The sequence below is a fragment of the Barbus barbus genome, assembly GCF_936440315.1.
Source record: "Barbus barbus genome assembly, chromosome: 27".
Taxonomy (NCBI): Eukaryota; Metazoa; Chordata; class Actinopteri; order Cypriniformes; family Cyprinidae; genus Barbus; species Barbus barbus.
The window spans coordinates 6,129,806-6,151,394 of record NC_136755.1 but is presented as its reverse complement, the minus strand read 5'-3'; the positions used below and the strand labels follow the sequence as shown (position 1 = coordinate 6,151,394).

Sequence of the window (21,589 nt, the reverse complement as noted above, 5' to 3'; positions counted from 1 at the left end):
TCAGCCACCACCAGTGTGCAGAATCCACTTGAGTGATGCGATGGCAGCCAGAGTACAACGCACTCACAACACACCAGCAACAGGTGGAGAGGACAGAGTGTGATGGAGCCAATTCAATGGATGGGGATTATTAGAAGGCTATGGCTGATAAGGGCCGGGGTTACATCTCTACTCTTTATGAGAAGCGCCAAGGGATTTTTAGTGACCACAGAAAGTCAGGACCTCGGTTTAACGCCTCATCCGAAGGATGGTGTTTTTTTCCCCAGTATAGTGTGGGGAAAGTATTTTTTCCCCCATTACTATACTGGGGCATTATCACCCACACAGACTGCAGGGTGAGCACCCCCTGCTGGCCTCACTAACACCTCTTCCAACTGCAACCTAGTTTCCCAGGAGGTCTCTCATCTAGGACTAGGCTCAACCCTGCTTAGCTTAAGTGGGCAACCAGCCTTGGGCTACAGGGCTACATTGATAGGTGGATCGGTATGGTGAAAACAGAAAGCCAGTCGTTGTACCGGACCAACGTGGTGAAGCGTGGTCCGAAGCTTGCAATTCACCATTCGATGTAGCCTTACCTATGTTCATGAGCTTCAGGTAGAGACCAAAAGAATTAGATTTTTGGTATAAAATGCTGAAAGAGTTTTCTCCACAGGCTGTCTGGGATAAGACTGAGGGTGCAAAGCTATGACATCTAGGAGGGACTGGGACAACAACCGCTCAGTGTCAAAAGGACTCAGTTGAGGTTTGTACAACTGAGAATTGACCCCAGAGCAGACTCAGGATGCGCGGAATGGACTACACGTCCTGGATACCCCAGGATGAGCTGGAGGATGTTTCTTGGAAAAAGGGCATGTCGATGGCCCTGCTTAGCCTACTGGCACCACGACCCAGTCATGGAAAAGTGGCAGGGGAATGATTGAGTGTTGAGCTGTGGTGTTTGGAAGGAAATCCAGGTTTAATTCTTGTTCAGCGCTGGGTTAGCTTTCCCTTCCTTTCACAGAGAATTAACTCTTGTTATTATAAATATGCAACAAAACTTCATATAACACTTGGGCTTGGGGAAGCAACTCAACCAATGGCATACCCAAAAGCTCTGCACAGACGTGACCATGGCAAAGCATTGTGGTAAAAAGTAAGTAAAAGTATGAAATATGTTGAGCTGTGACCTTCAGTGCTAACTTGCGTGGTTCATACTCAAAGACTGCCATCATACCATACTCAAAAGCTGTGTGCAGATGTGGCCATGAAAAAAGCATAATGTTAAAAACGAAGTAAACATAGCCAAGTAGTTAAAGCATTTGCACCATGTTGAGCTGTCAGCCTGTGACCTTCAGTGCTTGGGTGGGTTTGTGGCTGAGTGTGAAGTGGTGGGAAAGAGGGTCAACACCTCTAAATCTGAGGCCATGATTCTCACTGTAAAAGGTGGACTTCCCAATTTGGATGAACTGCTTCCGCAGGTGGAGGAGTGCAGGTATCTCAGGCTTTTGTTTATGAGTGAGGGCAGGTTGGAGCATGACAACGATAGGTGGATCAGTAAAGTGACAACAGTGCTTAAAACAAATGTGCTTAAAAAAAAAAAACACTCTTTGTGGATCCCCCACAGTTGTGTCTGTGCTTGTGCAAGTGCCATGAAAGCTTGTCAAATATGGTGAAGCGCGAGACCATTTCGTAAGCACGTTTTTATACTGTGTCAACATTAAAATTCTTCCAGTCCAATTGAGTTTGACTCTGAATAAGGTCTGGATGAGAGTCACAAGGGAGTCTGGTATGGGAGCACAACTTCAAAATTTCCAAAACTAGAGGTGAAGTCTTGCGCATGACTACCCCTATTCCCATATGCACATATCTTGCAGAAAACAAATTAGAGATTTTTTTTGCCCAGCGCACGAGGGCATAAAGGCTTAAAATAAATGCGGTGCAAAGTGTCAGGTGGGAGGCCATGCAGATTTGCCTGCCAAATCCTTGCGCCCAAATAACAGTCAACCCCCACTAATTTGGAAAGGAACTTTTCATAATGTAGCAGCTGTCTGGGTAAAAACACGAAGGCCGACTCGGAGTGCGTCACAAAGAGCCGCCGGGGAGGAAAAAGCATTTGGACACGTTACATTATTCATAACCTATAAGGTAAAAGATATTGCATGAATCCAGTGATGCTATGTAAAGTTACCAAACCCCAAATGTTAAAAGTCACCTCAAGGCTGCAGTCGAGCTGCCTTACTGTACGGCCCATCACAGATTAATTATTCATTACAGCTTCAGTGAAATATACAGCACAGATTTTGTAATATCTCAGAAGGTTCCTGACTCCACAGTGGTTTCTCACTGTAAAAGATGAATGCCCAGAGCTTGAAAGAAGTCTCAAGAGAGAGAAAATGATGGAGCTCCTGCTATGTAGATCTACGAAATGTAATATGAGGCTTATAGCCATCATTTATTTCAACACGACCAAACTAAGATAATGTCCGTCCCCTTCAAATCAAATCCAAAGAGCAATAAATCAGCATAACAAAAAAAAAAGTGTATTCAAGTGTATTCGAATTGCAAATAGTTGATTACTGTTGGTTAATTGTTTTTTCTAAATCTTTTCTGTTTTTTAGTTTTGATATTTTAAAAAAATGCTTTTAGGTTGATATTTGATATACAGATAGTTTTGAAAATGGTTGGTAAGGAAAAAGTTTTTGATGTCATCAAACAAAGATAAGACAAAAAGTGCATCATTACTAATTTTTTTAAATTAAACAGTTGACAATTTGTTTTTGCAAAATATTAATGCACTAAAATTTTGAAGAAGAAAGTTCTAGAAAAACATGATAATTTCAAAAATCTTGCATTGACCCATGATTCCTGCTTAAGCTAAAGCTAAACAGTGAATGAACACTGGTAAACTGATTTCCTAGTGGGTTAACAGACCCAAATGCATCATATGACATTATTCACATATATACAGAACATAAACATAGTATTACATTATGTAACATGATAACTTACACCCACACAAAATTAAGTACAGTAAATACACAAGTGAACAAAAGTTACTCGCTAGTCAGTGAAAATCACTTAAAATAAACATATTAAAAGATATTTGTAGATATTTTTGTCAATCAATGCAATGGTTATATTCATAAATTTGGGTTTACATTACATTCTGAAGGTACTATAATGCTTTCAGAAACCTTATAATAACCTTTTCCATGCGCTTCATGCATTTATTTTAGCATTCAGCATATCATGCAAAACCACAGCATATTTATTGCAATATTGCCAATGGAAAAGAGCAGAGGTTGTCTATAATTTGCTCAGTGTTTGCAGTGGGAAAGAACTCTCACGACGAGACAAGGTTGACAAAAAGTACAGAGCACAAACAACCTTGGTACCCATTCAGTGGCCTGGAATCGGAAATATATGAGACAGCGCTGGTAAAGTCTGGAAGTGTGAAGAAATAAATCTTCCCAGGCATAGAGTTTGCTGGAGAGACAAGACTGAGATAGTGAGCCTGGACTCAGTCAGGGTTATAGGGCCCTATGAAATCGGTTTTATTTTTTCCCAAATTCCATTTTATTTTTTTCTAAATTCTGTTTTTTGCATTTTAATTTTTCTGGATTCCGTTTTTTTTTCCGATTTATTCTTACAGTAGCCTTTTGAAATGTTTTTTCCCCCTCAGAAATTCTGTGTTGTGTATTTAAATTTTACTGGTTATTAGATGAAGGCATAAAACAATGATTTAATTTATATTTTAATTAATGAAAGTTAAACATTTAAATTTTTGGCAAATGAAAGGATTTACTATTAAAATTTAAATATTTTGTGATTATTTGAGTTTTATTATTTTTCAACAGTAGTAGTCGTAGTAGTAGTATTACGTACAATCTACTAAATAATAGTAATATAGCCTATTTCTGGCACACGGTCTTTAATAGGCTAAGTTAAACCGAACTTTTATTTTGACGGGTTGCCGTGAATACCTTTAAAGTTCTGTGTGTATGATATGACGCTAGTTTTACTCAAATGAAATGGTAAAATGTTCGTAAAGTGCCTCTGAGATCAGTTCTGGAGATGTTCGTGTATTTATGTCCTCATTGAAACGGCAGACGCTGAAATCACTGCGAGCGCCACACGCGCTGTGTATGTAACGTTAGTAAACAAAACCACAGAACACACAGGATGCATATTTAAATCGACTTTTGCAGCTTAACATTTACAGAAACTAGTCCATATCACGATTTGATTGAAGTGTAATGACCTACTTTTGATCAATTCATCCAAACTTTGACAAATTCCGTGACATTCCGCGTTAAACTGTAAATTCCGTTTTTATGACTGGATTCCGCGATTACGTCCACGTTTTCTGCATCGCAGAAATCATAGGGCCCTAGGGTTACAAATTCTCTTTTGTATGAACAAAGCTCTGGTTTTACACTGTGAACTGAAGGGTTGGCTGCAATAGGGGAAATGATTGAGCCAAGCCAATAGTATTGGGGCGATCTGAGCCGTACGTGGCAACAGTAAAGCCTCAACAAAAGAGGGAAAGAAAAAAAAGCCAATAGCAGCTACACTTTTTTAAAAGTGTATGTTCAGCACTCTATGTGAAATATCTTAGGGCTCCTACATCTTACAATAAAATCTACCAAAAAATAAATTAAAATTCTCTTTGAAGCAACAAGCTCAAGCTGTGTCTTGCTGAGAATGCTGTGGGATAAATGGAGAGCTTCAGTACGGCCTACAGAGACAGCGGCCTAAAGACCTTTAGATCTTCAGCAAGACCTGAAGCAGCTCTGGAAACATTTAAGCCATCAGATTTTCAATTCTGGTCACATTTGTATTAAAAGCCTAACAGCTTTGTTCACAGAATAACAAAAAGAACATCAGTGTGTCTAATTCAATAGAACTTAGCGTGATGTATCTTCACATGGCAAGCTTGTATATATACTTTTGAGAAGGAATTTTCAGTAAATAAATGTATTACCAGGGTATATTCAGAGTTATTAAAATTAAGTTTAAGATGTTTTGAAGATCTTTAAGATCTGCACAAATAAAATGAATACCGTATGTCCATACACATCTCACACAACCATCTAAAACATAATACATTATAAAAACCATGAAGTAAACAGCCCTAAACCATCAACAGTTATTACTTGGCATAAATGCATCGTATTGACTTGCAAAAGGCTCTCAAACTGCAAAAGTGCAACAGTGATGCATTTTTACTTCGCAAGGTGCAGCGCTCACATTTATTTAATTAAATCACATTTAAATTTTTAAGAGTATGTCATAACATTGAACCAAGTCACAGAATAAGACATCAAATCTGACCCTCAATTCTGGAATCATTCTTAACAAATCAAGAGTGAGACCGAATCCTGCGATGCTTCTCTTTTTGTCAGCATAGACCGCTGAAACATTTAAAGAGCTGAGAGATCGAGAGAAAGAGTTTAATCATCTCTTATGTTGCTCAAAATGACAACTCGAGAGGATAATTTCATTCCTGTCTGGGAACCAGGCGTTTCAATTAGAAACAGCAGAGCTTCGGCTTGAGTAGAGATGACGGCACTGATGATGATTACAGAGGCACACAGTGACCTGAGTGACAATGTGCTCTGATCCACAGATCTGCCTGACCGATGGTGTCTGAGACATCCTGACATTGTCAGTACTGTCAGTCCAAACCTAAAGGACATTTTTGTCATCCAAATGGGGTACAAGATAAAATAAAACTAAAGACTGTACAAATATTTATATAAATCTACAAATACTAGGGGTTGCACGACTACTGATTTCTGCTAGTTCTTAAAAAAAAAAAAATAGTTCTTATCAATAAAAATGTATTAATTCATAGCCTAATGCAACAATTACCTAACATTCGTAAATTGTCAAAACTTTATAATTATGACACTGCATATTTACATTTTCTTGCAACAGCCAGTATTTATATCAGTTTTTGTATCTGTAACAATCACAAAATTATTCATATCTTTATTCAGATAAAACCAGGTGGAACTTCGTACTGATAAGACCGTTATCTTTTTATTCCGTAGTTATCATTGAACAAATATGCCGTGTTAAACTAAAATAATTATGAATTTCTAAAAAATACATTTTTCATACAAGCAGAGCAATGTCATGACAAACGCTTAGTGATCATTTGAACACGACTGAATTAATTCAAGACGCATCTCATTACGCAGAACTGTTTAAGCGAGTTTTTTTACTTCACTAAACAAACGTGCGTGTGCCACACAAACCAGCAAAAGTTAAAGCAGCAAACAAGGCCTAGTAGAAAATGTTGATTATTAGCCTACTCTTGAGAGAGAGCTGGTTTGGTTTTGAGAGACTGAGATGCGCAACGCGGCTGTTTGATTGGCGAGCGCGCTGCGCTTATTCCATTCATTCGTGTATCATATCGTAGCCTAAGGTTTAAATCGTTGCCTTTTAAACATACACAAATAATAGAACGTGTATGATGTATTATTATAGGTGATATTACTCTTGCCAAGCTCTGATTTCTAAGAGATGCACGGAGAGATTTGATTTGCGCTCTTTTCATTCATAAAGTTTACATTCATTCACAGACTCATTATTGTGTGACTTTAGAGGTCTGTGTATAATATTGCGCTGATCCCCTGGCTCACCTGTTCTCTAGCAAACACCAGACTGTGCCAGCCTCAGCCAAATATTCAAGCAGAATTATTCCTTATCCGTTTTTGAAGCCATTATCCGTGCCATTCCGAATAAGGTATTTGGCTTCGGGCACACCCCTAATTATTACATTACATATTTTAATTTTACATGCAACATAGAGAAAGTCATAGAAAGTAACAGTTACGTGCAATCTTGTAATCCTAAAATTGGCGTCGTACTTGCAAACTCTGTGCATGCATTATGGTTAATGCACGCTCGAGTCGATTGTTTCCGACAGCGCTGACTAGTGAAGTAGTCAATCACTCAACTACTCGAATAGTCTATGCAAGCCCTAACAAATACACATAATAAAAAGTAGTAAGTTGTTTCATAATAGCATCTAATAGTGGCAGAAATGAAGACAGACATTTAAATAAAGTCTGAGATGACCCCAGGTCAGCACCACTGAACTGACTAACAAAAGCAAACAGTGCCAGAGTCCTTTACGTTGTAATACAAATGTGACGTGTGGCCAGCTCTGAAGTTCAGAAGACTCTCAAAAGAAGAGACACACACTGCTAAGACTATACTGGCTTCATTTACTGAGACATGCGTCAAAGCCCTAGACTCTTCTACTTTAAAATAGGTCACTGATGACAGAATTTGCAAAGTGACAATTGGGCTGCCAAAGTTAACAAAATCTCACTCATGTTCATTAATAAATAATACAGGAAGATGGCTAATTCATTTAGGGAGACCAGTGTCCAAAATGGACAGCAAATAAATCAAATGCAAGTAAAAAGTTTCTATGTGATCAAATTAAATCAGTATCAGTTAATCATATAAAGCAATCATATCTCTCCAAAAGACTGAGGATTGAACAGCTCGATTCATATGGATGACCTTTTTGAAACATAACATTTTTGATCACATGGACTTTTAATGGAGAGACAGAAATCTTTAGGGTTTAACTAAAAATATCTTGTTTCGAAGATGAATGAAAGTCTATACGTACGAAAGCCCTATGGGGTCAGAATTTCCATTTTTGGGTGAGCGTCAAATTTCTCAGCTAAATATTAGCTCGACTAACAAAGTAGGACAAAACAACAAACTACTCTAAAGAAAAACATGTTTTAGACAGCTTGCCAAATAAGAAAACAGAGCCACGTGTGGCTGTACAAGCCATCTTTGAAAGGCCTGTGATAGAAAAGCTATTAGCTGTAATCAAATTTCAGAATCACTGAACACAAACAGACCTCGATTATCAAATCACTGCTAGCTGGACCACTGTGATTGAAGCAAATAAAATAAGGAAAAAATAAGCCTTGTCTTCAAACAACAGCAAATTACACAGGACATAGTTCTGGGAAGTGTTTTTCTGAGAGAAGAAAAGGCACATGCTGGTATGAAAGCATTTCACAGCTGGTGTCATTTCTAATGTATTGATACCTGCATCAGCAGTGGGTGTTTTCTGAGGCGACGGGCTGATGAAGCCTTATCAATCACACATTTCACTCTCTGTGTCAGCTGATGATCACAGAGTCAATGCCTCCAGGTGTGTTAAAACGTTTGGTGTCACTCTAGATGACGAGTGGGTCTCAGTCTCAGACACTGGCGGGCCACCCACAGGGCATTCACTGTTTGTCTGATACATATCACATTTGCAAGCACTTTTCAAAATCACAAGTTCTGATTTGATTGGCTGGCTTTATGCAACGAATTCATCAGGCCCACAACACTACAAATCTAAGGCAAACTTTGACTAATTTTGTTAAAGGGGTCATCAGATGCCCATTTTCCACAAGTTGGTATGATTCTTTAGGGTCTTTATGAAATGTCTGCAAAATACTTTGGTTAATATTCCTCAATGGTCATCAAAACAAAATCAAAAACTGTTTAATGTTAAGGTTTTTGGGGGATTAAAAAAAAAGGAGTCGATGGATTTTTATAATCGTAGGGTTGTTGTGTCCACACACCGTTAAGAAACATTTATATGCAAATCCCAAATTTAGCATCCGTGTCCCTTTTCAAAATCAGGACAGTTGAATTTCAATTAATTTTAAAATCACATTCAAATTCAAATTAAAATGAGGTTTGCTACCTCAGTGAAACTGAATTTAAAAAGGCATTCTGAATGCTGTACAACTATGGTAGTTGGATGCTTTAAATATCAGTTAAACAAAGGTTTCCTGTCCCAGTGGGTGATTCTTGGTTAGAATATGCCTAGTTTTTTCCCTATACGCTGCAGTCACATGTTATTTCCTCTATTCATCAGGTCATCTTGCAAGTCTCTGGTAGTCAATTGAGGGGCTTTCTCAGTTGTTCTCGGATTTTTTCCTCTTGATGACAATGTGCTTTTTTCCCCAGCACCCTCAAGGGTTTCTGGTACAACACATTTTAAACTTATGAATAAGGCTGCTAGTTGTGTCTTGGAACTCTTATGGTGCGTTCACACCGGACGCGACTTGCGCGAATAAATCGCGCTATTCGCGCGTAGTTGGACGCGTGAACATTTTGGGTTTACTCGCTTCATTCGCGCGTGAAATTCGCTTCATTCGCGCGTGAAATTCACTGCACAACAGACGCGAATTCGCATCATGGGCTTCTGCCAGGCGCACAGGTATGACTGCCAGAGAGAGCATATGTATAGAATTTGGCAAATAAAATCACCTTTATGTGCTATGGAAACACTGGACGTGTGTATTTCAGCCGAGAATGTAGTTGTTTAAAACTCAAATCTGCAGTTTATTTATAAAAACAGCCCCTATTTGAAAATGTGCTTCGCCGATTTCGGAGCCGTGAGCTCCAGGCGATCACCGGACGCTCGTGCTCATGTATGCCGAAGAGAGGAGCATAACCTCGGCTAGTCCTTCTGACATTTGCCGCTGGCTCTGATGTCTCTGTAGTGGATAAACATAAGATGTCCTTTATTGTTGTTTTGATTTCTGCCTCCGCTCTTAATCACGTCACTACTAGAGCAAGCTCCTGATTGGTTGGCGCGGCGCGAAATATCCGCCAAAGTTCAGATTTTTCAACTTGCGCGATTCGCGCGAATCTCGCGTTCCGCGCGTCAAACGCTCAAAACGCTCAATTCGCTCCGCGCCATTCGTGCGAATCGCGTCATTCGCACCGCCTCATTCGCGCGAATCGCACCGCAGGATGTCTAATTGCGTCTTTGCATTGACTTAACATGTAAATCATTCGCGCTTAACGCTTCATTCGTGTCTGGTGTGAACGCACCATTAGTGTCTCGTTGTAGCCATAGACTGTCCAATGTCCTCCTTGTTCTCTATAGCTTTTGTCTTTTGAGAGAGCTTGGTCATACTTGCCACTCAAAAGTTACATATAACAGTTGTACAATTTAAAATGTAATCGACTGTTGTTTCAATACTAGTAAATTATATACAGTGGTGGCCAAAATTATTATAACACTAGTATTTTCAGCAGCTAAAAATGGGTTTAAGTCAGTTATTTCTATGTTTTGCTGTAGTGTGTCAGTAGGAAATATCAGTGTATATTTCCAAACATTCATTTTGCCATTAATTGTAATAATCCAGGGAGATTTTAGTGCTCCACACAGAGATCTGATCATCATCAGTCTGTCTGGAATGACAGGAAGAAACAGAATAAACTGAGACTAAATCCAGAAGAACTGTGCCAACGTCTCCAAGATGCTTCAAGAAACCTCCCTGCAAAGCTCCTGAAAAACTCTGCTCAAGTGCACCGAGGGCAAAAGCTGCTTTAAACGCAAAGGATGGTCTCAACAAATGTTGATTTAATTTAGTTAATAGAAGTTAGTTGATAAAGAAAAACTATGACCATTTTTGACAGCATCCTCATTTTACAGCATCTTTTACACAAGTGCCTAAAACTTAACAGCACTGTAGCTTTGCAGGTAGGTTTCTTTTCAGAAGAGAGACTGTATTGATCCTCGAAGTAGGTGCTGCCTTAATTGATAATATAGAAAGGAGAAGAGTGTGGTTGTTTCCTCATAAATATTTTCTTCCTGATAAGACCAAATAAGTCCACTTTAAAATACTGCATAAGATATATTCTTATCCAGATATTCTTACTTTTACTACTTACTTCTATCTTGTTTTCTTTGTTAATGTCCTCCTGAAGGTGTTTGTATATTTTCATCTGTTTTTTGAATATAAAAAAAAAATATGTGGGCGGAAAAAATAATAAAATATAATATAATCACTGTGAAACAGCCATAATTCATCAGCAGTATATTTGCATAAATATGAAGTATTCATTGATTGTGAACTGCTCTGAAACCATGAGCCTGTAGAACGTGCAGCAGCACCACATCTGACTCATATTTATTTCATAAAATCATAGCCTTTTGAAGTTAAATAATCACATTAGGATGTATCGTGGTCCCTGGTTTTCCTTCCAAGACTTTTTAAAATGATAATTAAGGTGTTTGTTATAGCATTTAAGATATTTAAGAGTTAAATCAGACCCATCTGAAATGCTTAGACTTTTTAAGGGCCTGTGGGGACTTTCCCACACATGCTTCTAAATACATTTTACAGTTTGCACACATCTAGTTGCAAATGCAAGTGAGACGCCGGCACTGTCGAGCCTTTGACAAGCTCTCTGTCACCTCGTACTTTCCTGCCACTTCAAGCATAACTGCACGTTCGACAATCACGTTCCTCAGCGCCACATCCAGGGTCATTTCACAGCTTGACTACTGCAACACCCTTCTCACCAGCATTGTGTCTGAACATATCTACCATACGTTCCTTGTTTTAAATGTACGGACATATTCTCATGTCTCTCAGGTCTTTGCAATGCACTGACTAATGGTTTGGGTAATATTCAGTTTATAACACCGCTCATGTCATTCCTTCCTCACAGGAATGACAACAGACCCCCATTAGGCACTATAATCAGCCCCTTTGCACAAAGAATTCCTGCAGGTTCAGGCCGAGCACCTTCACCATCTTGGTCCTCTGTGGAACTAACAACAGTAAGAACGCTTCTGGTGCTTGCCTTTTAATGTCATTTCTGCATCTGAACTCACTTTGGTATGCTAAGGGCACACAAAAGGTGCTATAAAAAAGGGAAGCGAGGAGATTAAACTGATGAATTAATACAAAATAAAATTCAAAATAGCATATGTAGCAACATGAGCTCCTGGAAGCACATTTTTTGAAGCACAAAAAGAAGCAAATACACCTACTTTTTAATATGGCACAGAAGTAACATAAAAGCACGCTATCATCCAAAACGTTGTGGTTGATATATTCAAAAAACTTCTATTATGCTTACCAAGGCTACATTTATTTAAATAAAAAACAACATAGTAAAAACAACAATATTGTGAAATATTATTACAATTTAAAACTTTGAAAAGAAAGTTCAAAAGACATAAATCAGTTAAAAAAATAAATGTATTTACCATTATTATTATTTAAATTTTCTTTATTTTATTACTTGTCAATTTACTTCCTGAATATAAGGATCATTTGACTCTGAAGAGTAATGATGCAGCTTTGCATCACAGGAATAAATTACATTAAGATATATTCAAATAAAAACTATTATTTTAAATTGTAATATTTTCAATAATACAATATTTCACAAAAGTGCTGATTTTACTGTAGCTGTGATCAAATAAATGCAGTTATGGTAAGCATAAGAGACTTCTATTCAAAAAACCATTTAAAATTCTTACTGAATCCAAACCTTTAAACATTTGTGTACATTTGAGGCCATGCATAAAACATTAGGCTCCTGTTCTCAGTCTTAGATTAATCTGAAAGCATGTGACACAGATCCATCAAGTCAAATATAAACCACTTACAGTCAATCATAAAAACAGTTACTATGGGGGCTGTTAAAGCAATGCTGCTCTAAAACTCTTGAGACGAGTATAAATCTGTAAGTCTATTATTTGCACTGGTATTGTATCATACAATTATCATCAGCCATAATTATGCACTGCTGCCCTATATGGCCCTGTAATGTAATACATCCTACAGCTGCAAAAACGACCCTCTATTCTTGACAACTTAAGAGCTGTGTCTGGAGTGGGTGGGTTTATAGAGTCATTTATATAAAACCATGTTTAATTATATAAAAGTGAATATATTTGGAGGAAACCATGCATATGGATGCAGACCTTTAACACCCAGCATTTGTTATTCCAGGTTTGAGGTACTTCATTTGCATTTTCAAACATTCGAAAGTGGCAACCAAGTAAATGCTGTATTATTGCTGCTCCATAAGTTTCCAAAGACAGCTTTTTCATTTGCAATTTCATTCAGCCGGTCTGTATTTCCTAAAGCATTATTTCATTTGTATCTTTGTTCTATATATTCAGTTGTGCTATTATTTGTAATTTGTTCTTATTTACTGACTGTTTACTTGTCTTTAATAATATTTGATTCGAAATTGGAATGAATAATTGTAAACTTTAATTGGTATCTAAAATTTTGGTGTCATATAAGCTTAGTTATTAGAATAAAAAATAATACGGGTCAAAAACAATGATAACAGCAGCTATTTAATTTTTTTTGGCAGGGCCAGTAGAAAAAATCCTTAGCGTTGAGCCCTGGTTTCTCACTAATTTATTTATTTAAAACAATAGAATAGTTTGCATGCCAATGTTGATGTGAATAGTATCATGGGAAATGGGAAGCCACTGTTTCAAGTCCAAATTTCTGTGTAAAGACTGCAGGGACTGGTTGGCAAAATGAGCTACACTGAAGCAAACTAAACGAATCCAACAAAAAGCCTTAGCATTTCACTGGAAACCATTTGACCTTAATGTATCCTTTAGTCCAGAAGACCACAGTTCTTAAAATTGAAAAATTCATTAAAAATCTGAAAATTCATAAAAAAAAATACAACGAGAATTTGATGTCAACCCAGCTCCAACATCCACACAGACAACTTATTTACCTTATATATGCTGTGTGTACAAACACTAAGGCTGCGTCCGAAATCGCATACTTCCCTACTATATAGTATGCGAAAAACAGTATGCGAGGCGAGTAGTATGTCCGAATTCATAGTATTCGAAAAACAGTAGGCCAGAATTACCCGGATGACCTACTTACTTCCGCCCGAATTCTGTAGTAGGCATACGATGGACACTTTACTATCCCATGAGGCCACGGGAGAGGAGGCGTCATATTCGAAAAATGGCGGAAAGCGGCGACGCGGCTGTTTTCAAGTGCAAGTACCTCAGGGACAAACGTTGTTTATAGCGGTTAAATTGCACTTGTTTAAAATAATCAAAGTAAACGGCTGACTTATTAAAGTTTAAACGTTGTAAATAGATGAGATGACTTCATGAACATGGCGGATGTAGTACGTCCGAATTCCATTCATACTACCCTCATTCATACTATATAGAACGTACTTTAACGGTCGAGAAGTACGTTTGAATTTAAACACACAAGTAGTATGCGATTTCGGACGCAGCCTAAATGAACGCCACCGTTTCAGTCAATCTTTTTTTAAGCAATGATTAAAATAAAGTAATTTAAAATCAATTCGTATCGATTCTGGAAACAAAATCTTTAAAAAAAAGTTTGCCATAGTTAGGTTATAATGATTAGTTAGATGCTACGCAGAAGTAGCATCATAAAAGCAGTCCATATTATTTATGTGCTGTTTTTGAAGTCGTATGAAGCCACACAACAGCTGTGACAAATAGTCAAAATATTCATCATGTGCATTTATTTTTATGGGGGGCGCAATTTTAGAGAAAACTACTATAGGCTGTTGTTGTATGAAAAAGAGCAACAAGAACACTTAAATTCTCGTAACGTAAATTATATTTTTTGGTGACGTACTGCTTTAGCTAAAGACAGAAAAGGACACAAAAAATAAACATCTACTGAAGCAGAATATGACGCATGATTAATTAACATAGCGGATTCTCAGCACATTTATTGTGTGCCAAAGCCACATTCACCAACAAATGAGATCACTGCTGACCTCCTACACGTAATATGGATGTAAGAATTAACATAATTAACCTGGCTGGACTCTCTGCTTGAGTGGAAGTCACCGCTGTTTATTTGCACACCTACCGGAGACAAGTCATGACTCTGAGAGAGAGTGAAAAACAACCGAGGATGATAACACCATTACAAAACCTTCTCTGAATGATTTTGGGAACAATTAACATTCACTTTCACTCGGGTCAACATATTGTTTGCATTAAAAGAATCAGAAATCTATTTTGCAATGCAAGAAAGGAGAACATTAGTGCTACCAGTGTCCACCCCAGACCTTCAACAAGTTAATTACTTCCTTACTTCCTACTTCCTCCAAGCAGCCATGCCAGAAGTAAAGTACATATGAACGGCTCCCTCAAATGTGACTTTTCAAATAGCAATTTACGTTCAATCAACCTTAGCTTTCTCATATATTAAAAGCCAGCTACAGCTCTCTCCACACGCTAAATATAGAAACTATTCTATTTCAATTCAGCAGGTCTGGTGAACAAAGGACTAACCCCCTCAATATCCCAATTCGCAAAGTCCCAGACGCCTCAGTGGAGATGTCACATTTGGTGAGTAAGGGGGGCTATTCAACAAAACCCGTTAGGCTGCTAGAACAATGGGGCACAAATTGAGCGGTGGCAAATAGTACCCATAAGTGACTATGGGAGAGAAAATGAGCTTAGGAAAGGATACAGAACAGATTTTACACGTGCAGCCTCATGTGAATGACATTTTATAGGATCTCCAAGTCAGGATATTTTACTGAAAGGGATTTACGGTCTAAATAAAGTCCCTAAATAGAAGGTTGCTATAAAGCTGGAGCTTGTTAAAGCTTGATGTTCCCAGTCATTTTGACATTTGATGTAATGTCTGTCACCATGGATACTTCTAGTAAACATACAAATCACACTTCACCATAAAACATGACCTTTTAAATGAACAACACATCATTTTTGTGCAAAGCCACTGTGCATGATTGCAAGATGTGTTATACCCCATTGTTTTAAAGTCTGGAAAATTGTATGTTTTTGAAAGCAGTCTTTTATGCTCACTGAGGGGGGTTTTATTTGATCAATAATCAGTAAATACAGTAATATTGTACAATATTATAATTTAAAATAACTTTTCTATTTGAATATTTGGACTATTTAAATATCCTTTGATCAAAGTTGAATTTTCAGCATCATTACTCCAGTCTTCGGTGTCACATGATGCTGTAGAGTGTGCAGTATGAATGCTTTATTTCCTTTTAGGCAAGGCAAGTTTATTTATATAGCACATTTCATACACAACGGTAATTCAAAGTGCTTTACATAAAAGGAAGTAAAATAATCATAAAAAATAATCACAACAACAAAACAGGAAACTTAAACTTTTATAATGATTTAAAAATTGATTTAAAATGAATTTAAAACAGTTAAAAATAGAAAACGATTTACATAAAATACAGTGCTTTCAGTTCAGACGTAGCACAGTGCTCATTCAATAAATGCACAGGTCAACAGATGAGTTTTGAGTCTGCATTTCTAATGTTTTAGCACATCTGATCTCTTCTGGAAGCTGGTTCCAACTGCGTGCGGCATAATAAATGTATCAAATAAATTAACATTATCTTGGGATGGTGTCGAGCTCTTGAGTCAAATATTGTTTATGCCTGATATACTGGTTGTGGCATGAAGCACGGCAGACTGCATGTGCCCCTCAGAAGCGCTGAGAGGTGTTTATACTCCGTGTTCACCCTGGCACAACTCTCCGAAGTGACAAGCAGCAGCGTGGAGACAATATCAGCTGAACCAGCGAGATGCAGCACTGAAAAGTAGTAGTTTGCCAAACTTCACCCTAACAAGGAACAATATTACTTGTTCAAAGGCAGCTTACTGATCACATATACAGCTAAGACTGACAATTCCAGCACAACACTTTGTACTAGGGATTTAAATTTTCAGGTATTTTAATAATCAATTGTCAAAATTATCAATTTAAAATAATATGCACTACCAGTCACAAGTTTGTGGTCAATAAGGTTTTTACATTTTATGGAAGACGTCTCTTACACTCTCAGAAAAAAAAGGTACAAAAGCTGTCGCTGTGAGAGTGCCCTTTCAAAAGGTATACATTTGTACCTTTTTTACCCCAAAGGGTGCTTAAAAGTACCTTAAAGGTGTGTATTAGAACCTAAAGTGTACATATTAGCATTGTAAAAGTATATATTTGTACTTTTTGAAAGACATTGCCCCAGTGACAGCTTGTGTATAATTTTTCTGAGAGTGCATACTCACCAAGGCTGTATTTACTTGAACAAAAATATGGTCAAAACTGTAATATTGTGATATATTATAACCTACACATTTTCCATTTCAAAATTCCATACTTTTCCAAATTTCCAAACCTCTCAGTAGACATTTGGTATATAGTACAGTCATCTGTAAATATTTCTATTTTCTTTTTTCAATGATTTCCTCAAAGTGACATTAACATACAGAGCCCCTAAAATATAAATACAGACTTTTGCATGCACACAAGAATGCAATTTCTAGTTTTATATAACCTATTTCCTTTGTACATCATTGTAAACTTACTATGAATAAAACGAGACCATGAACGCACATGAATTTAATAGAGATCTACTTGCTCAATTTCCTCTGTGGTGGTGGATAAATCATGACTCAAAATAGGCTGATGGCATAATACGGCTGTTTTCCTTGTCCTATTTGCCAAATTCAAGGGTCTATAAAAAAAAAAAGACTGGTACTGTAAAAAGTGTTCAAAATTTGGCTTTCATTAGGGCAGTATGTCATATTTCAAGGCCTTAGGTCTCTTTAACACATACTCTGTGGAGGCCAAGAATCCACACCGTGAAATAGGCTGATGACACAATAGGTGGCTCAGTGTGCATTGTCCTATATGCTAAGTTTAATGGTTTCTCATGCGTGCACAAAAGTCTATTTTGTTATTTTTAACAAAGGCTTATAACAAGGTGAAAGGTGAAAATAGTCCTTGAGGCTATGTAATAGGGATGCAACAATACCATCAGCCCACGTTCAATACAAACCTCGGGTTTTTAACCACGGTTTTTGGTTCGGTTCTGATGACTTGGCACATCAGTGTTTTTTTTTGTTTTTTTTTCGAAAAGCAATTTTTAAAACAAATTTAAAACATTTTTAAAACTTCAGTACACTGGAGAAAAACATGTATTATATTTCTACTTCAAATTTCTTTTAAAAGAACTATCATTTTTTGCTATTTTTATAAATAGATAAATAGTTGCAGATATAAAATGACAAACAAATGCCCTGTGTCTCATAGGATTTAAGCTTTATATGGTTTACAGTTTAGAATTCTTATTGAATTTTACATTTAAAAATAAAATTGCCCTTAAAATGCATACTGAAGTCTTAAAAAAAAAAAAAAAAAAATTACATTAATTTACAAAAAGTATAATGTTTGCACAAAAGGTAAGCGGATAAATTGACAACTGTGCAAGAGGCAATATCAAGGCATATATTTAAAAATGTGCCTATGAGCGATCAAACCCGTGCAGCTGTGTTGAAGCCACTGCTGCGTTAAAGGTAAGATGTGGCTTAGTCTCATCCATGTGTGTGAGCATGAAGGTGAACAGAAAAGAAAATGAAGCTATCTGACCTGGGAAGCGCAACACGGCTGTTATGAACACCGTCAGCAGTGACAGGATTTCTGACATGGACTGCTGATATGTTATAACTGCTAAGCAGAGAACTGAGACAGGCCGACAAATGAGAAAGAAGTCAAAAAAGCTCTGAAGCGGTGTTTCTAGGTCAGTGATTTTAAGAGGGAGCCATGAGGCACATCTTTCTCTTTCACACTTCAGAGAAAAAGTGGAAAAAGACGAGACAAATGCAAAAGAAAAAGCTGAAAAAAACTCATTCCATATACAGCCTGACGCAGCACTTTGAGCTATGACAGTGTAGCTGATGGCAACAAAGCTGGGATAAAATAAATAATCCATGCATCATTACAATCACACCTTTTTTAAATCACACACCCATGACCAATTTTAAAGATCAGATAAAATCGTTAATAAAGCAGAGCCAGTAAGCATGACGATGACCTTAAATGAAGAGCAAGGTCAGAAGAGGAAGGCTGTACGGAAATGTGCTCATAAATAAGCAAAGCAATATAAGTGCAAAGACTCATATCACACAGCAATAACTCGGATCCAGCACGCCGACAGAAAGATAGCACCCAGTGTGCCCATTATTGTTCTTCATACATGTGAAAACGCTTCTCTTCAGGACTTCTCACTTTTAAAGGGATAATTCATCCAAAAATTAAATTATCATACTTTTGTGATCATTTACTCACCCTGTTGTTCCAGACCTGCATGAATTTCGTTCTTCTGCTGAACTCAAAAGAACATTGTTGATATTCAATTAGTTGACAGTAGCCATATTTGTTTTTCTATACTATGGAAGTCAACGGGGACTGTTTGGATACCAACATTCTTAAAGGCTTAGTTCACCCAAAAATTAAATTCTGTCATTAATTACTGACTCTTCAGGTCGCTCCAAAGCCAAGACCTCCGTTCATCTTTGGAGCACAAATTAAGATATTTTTAATGAAATCCTAGAGCTTTCTGACCCTGCACAGACAGCGATGCAACTGCCATGTTTAATCGACGTGTCCCAACACCGGTAATACCGGTATCACCGTTTGAGTTTTCCCTCTTTTCCTTGCTTTCCTTCGCTTTAAATAGCTTATAAAAGCGCCGTGCACATTTTCCTTTAACTTTCAAATTAGCAACAATTCGGCATCGATTCAATGAAATTCACTCATAGAACTTTTATTAACAAAACTAATAAAAACACACCATGCTACATGCCTAATATAAAATAACAAATTACTTAGGCTACACAAAAGTATACAAAACTGAAAATCAGCAAACACTGTGAAACCAAATAAATAAGAAACAGAACGTTTGTTAGCAAAAAGAATAAGAAAGCTTGGAGGCACGATATACATCTTGATGTAAAATAAAATAGCCTACACAAAGTTTAAATAAATTAAAAATCAGTAAACAGTGGAACCAAATACATATCACCTTAGATAAATGGCAAAAGTCAACAGTCTTTTAAAAATCCAAAATATTGCCAAACAGGCGCGTTTGCATTTAGTTTCGAAACTAAATCTTCCGCCATCGTCTTGTGTGTTTCACCTCACCCTTCTCGTCAGTCAGCTCGACTCGCTCCTCACTTGATAAATTAAATCTGACTCCTGCTGTTGATCTGCGATGCTATTGTTATTCGGTACGCTGCATTGAGCAGCCACGTTCAGTTTTTAAATTGTTGTGTCTGTCCTCTAACTGAACTAAATTATTTTTATTACTATAAAAAGATCAAAACGACAGAGGGGGGCAGTGCCACGGTGGGCAAGTGACATAACCGGGCGTTGCCGCTTAACACCAGAATATCGCAGCAAGCCTATGTGACATCAGTGGTTCAACCGAAATATTTAGAATTTATGAGAATACTTTGTGTGCAAAGAAGAAAAAAGACTTTTATTCAACAATTTCTACTCTTCCGTGTCAGACTTTGCTGCGTGACGTAGAACCCAGATGCATTGAGCCTTGTTTACAAGCAGAAGACAACGCTTGCTGTACGTAAAACAGTCTTCGTAAACATGTCTTCATAAACAACAGATTTCGACAGAGAGGATGACTTGCAAATTTTTTGCCCAGCTTTACTTATTTGAACCAGAAAACGGCTCGTGTATTAAATGCCGCTCCATTTGAAAGCAGGGGATGGAGATTTACCGCTAATCACGGAACCGGCTTTACTGCATAATCGCGTTCGACATATCGGCCCAGCCCTAATATACAGACGATGAACTAAGAGAGATGGACGTTCTACATCATAATGCTGGCTCCTGCATCAGCAGGACAAATAGACAGGACAAACCGTTTTCTTTGCACACAAAAAGTATTCTCGTAGCTTCATAAAATTACAATTGAACCACTGATGTCACATGGACTATTTTAACCACTGATGTCACATGGACTATTTTAACCACTGATGTCACATGGACTATTTCTGGGCCTTGAATGTTTCAGTTGCATTGATGTCTGTGCAGGTTCAGAAAGCTCTCGGTTTTCATCAAAAATATCTTAATTTGTGTTTCGAAGATGAAGGAAGGTCTGGAACGACATGAGGGTGAGTAATTAATGACAGAATTTTTATTTTTGGGTGAACAATCCCTTTAAATGCCTTATATTATGTTCCACAGAAGAAAGAAACTCACAGGTTTGGAACAACATGAGGGTGAATAAATAGTTAAATACTAAATAGTCCATTCCCAACATCTTTAATTCCTCAACTTCCTGTTTGGCAAATGCATCTTTATCAGGCAGGACCTTCATTTTAATTTTCAGCCATTCAATTTGCACTTTGCTATGATCAGAGTAATTTGCTTCTTACATGTCCTCTTCAAACAGTCTCGGCATTAATATTCAGCCGCTCCTGATCTCAGAGGGTGATTAACATTGGCTCATCGTCAGGGAATGACTTCAGGACATTTGTTCAGGATTTTTAATTAGCTTTTATGAATCTTAAAAGCTTTTGTGTTCGGGGGGGTTGCAACTGTGCCTCAGTCATGAATTAAACATGTAACGCCACCGTAAACAATTCAGTACATGAACTACCAACACAAATGCCAAGCAGGACAACAGCAAATCAATCATCAAAAGAATCAACACTGAAAGGACAACCAAAGAAAAAAATAAATAAAAATAGATCCACCTAAATCTGACTTTAAAGGGGACATCGGATGCCCATTTTCCACAAGTTGGTATGATTCTTTAGGGTCTTCATGAAATGTCTGCAGCATACTTTGGTTAAAATTTCTCAATGGTAGTGTAAAACAACATCCTTTTCACCTTGTCAAAAACAGCTCTGTTCACAGCGACTCATTTCGGTGCATGTCTCTTTAAATGCTAATGGACTCTGCTCACCCCGCCCCTCTCTTCC

General features: G+C 37.5%; 1 protein-coding gene across 2 annotated transcripts in view; it reads right to left on the bottom strand.

Moving 5' to 3' along the window:
• The window catches only part of LOC306847405 (RNA polymerase II subunit A C-terminal domain phosphatase-like), a 119,453-nt gene that overhangs the window by 50,036 nt on the left and 47,828 nt on the right, over window positions 1-21,589 (bottom strand). The window lies entirely within an intron of this gene.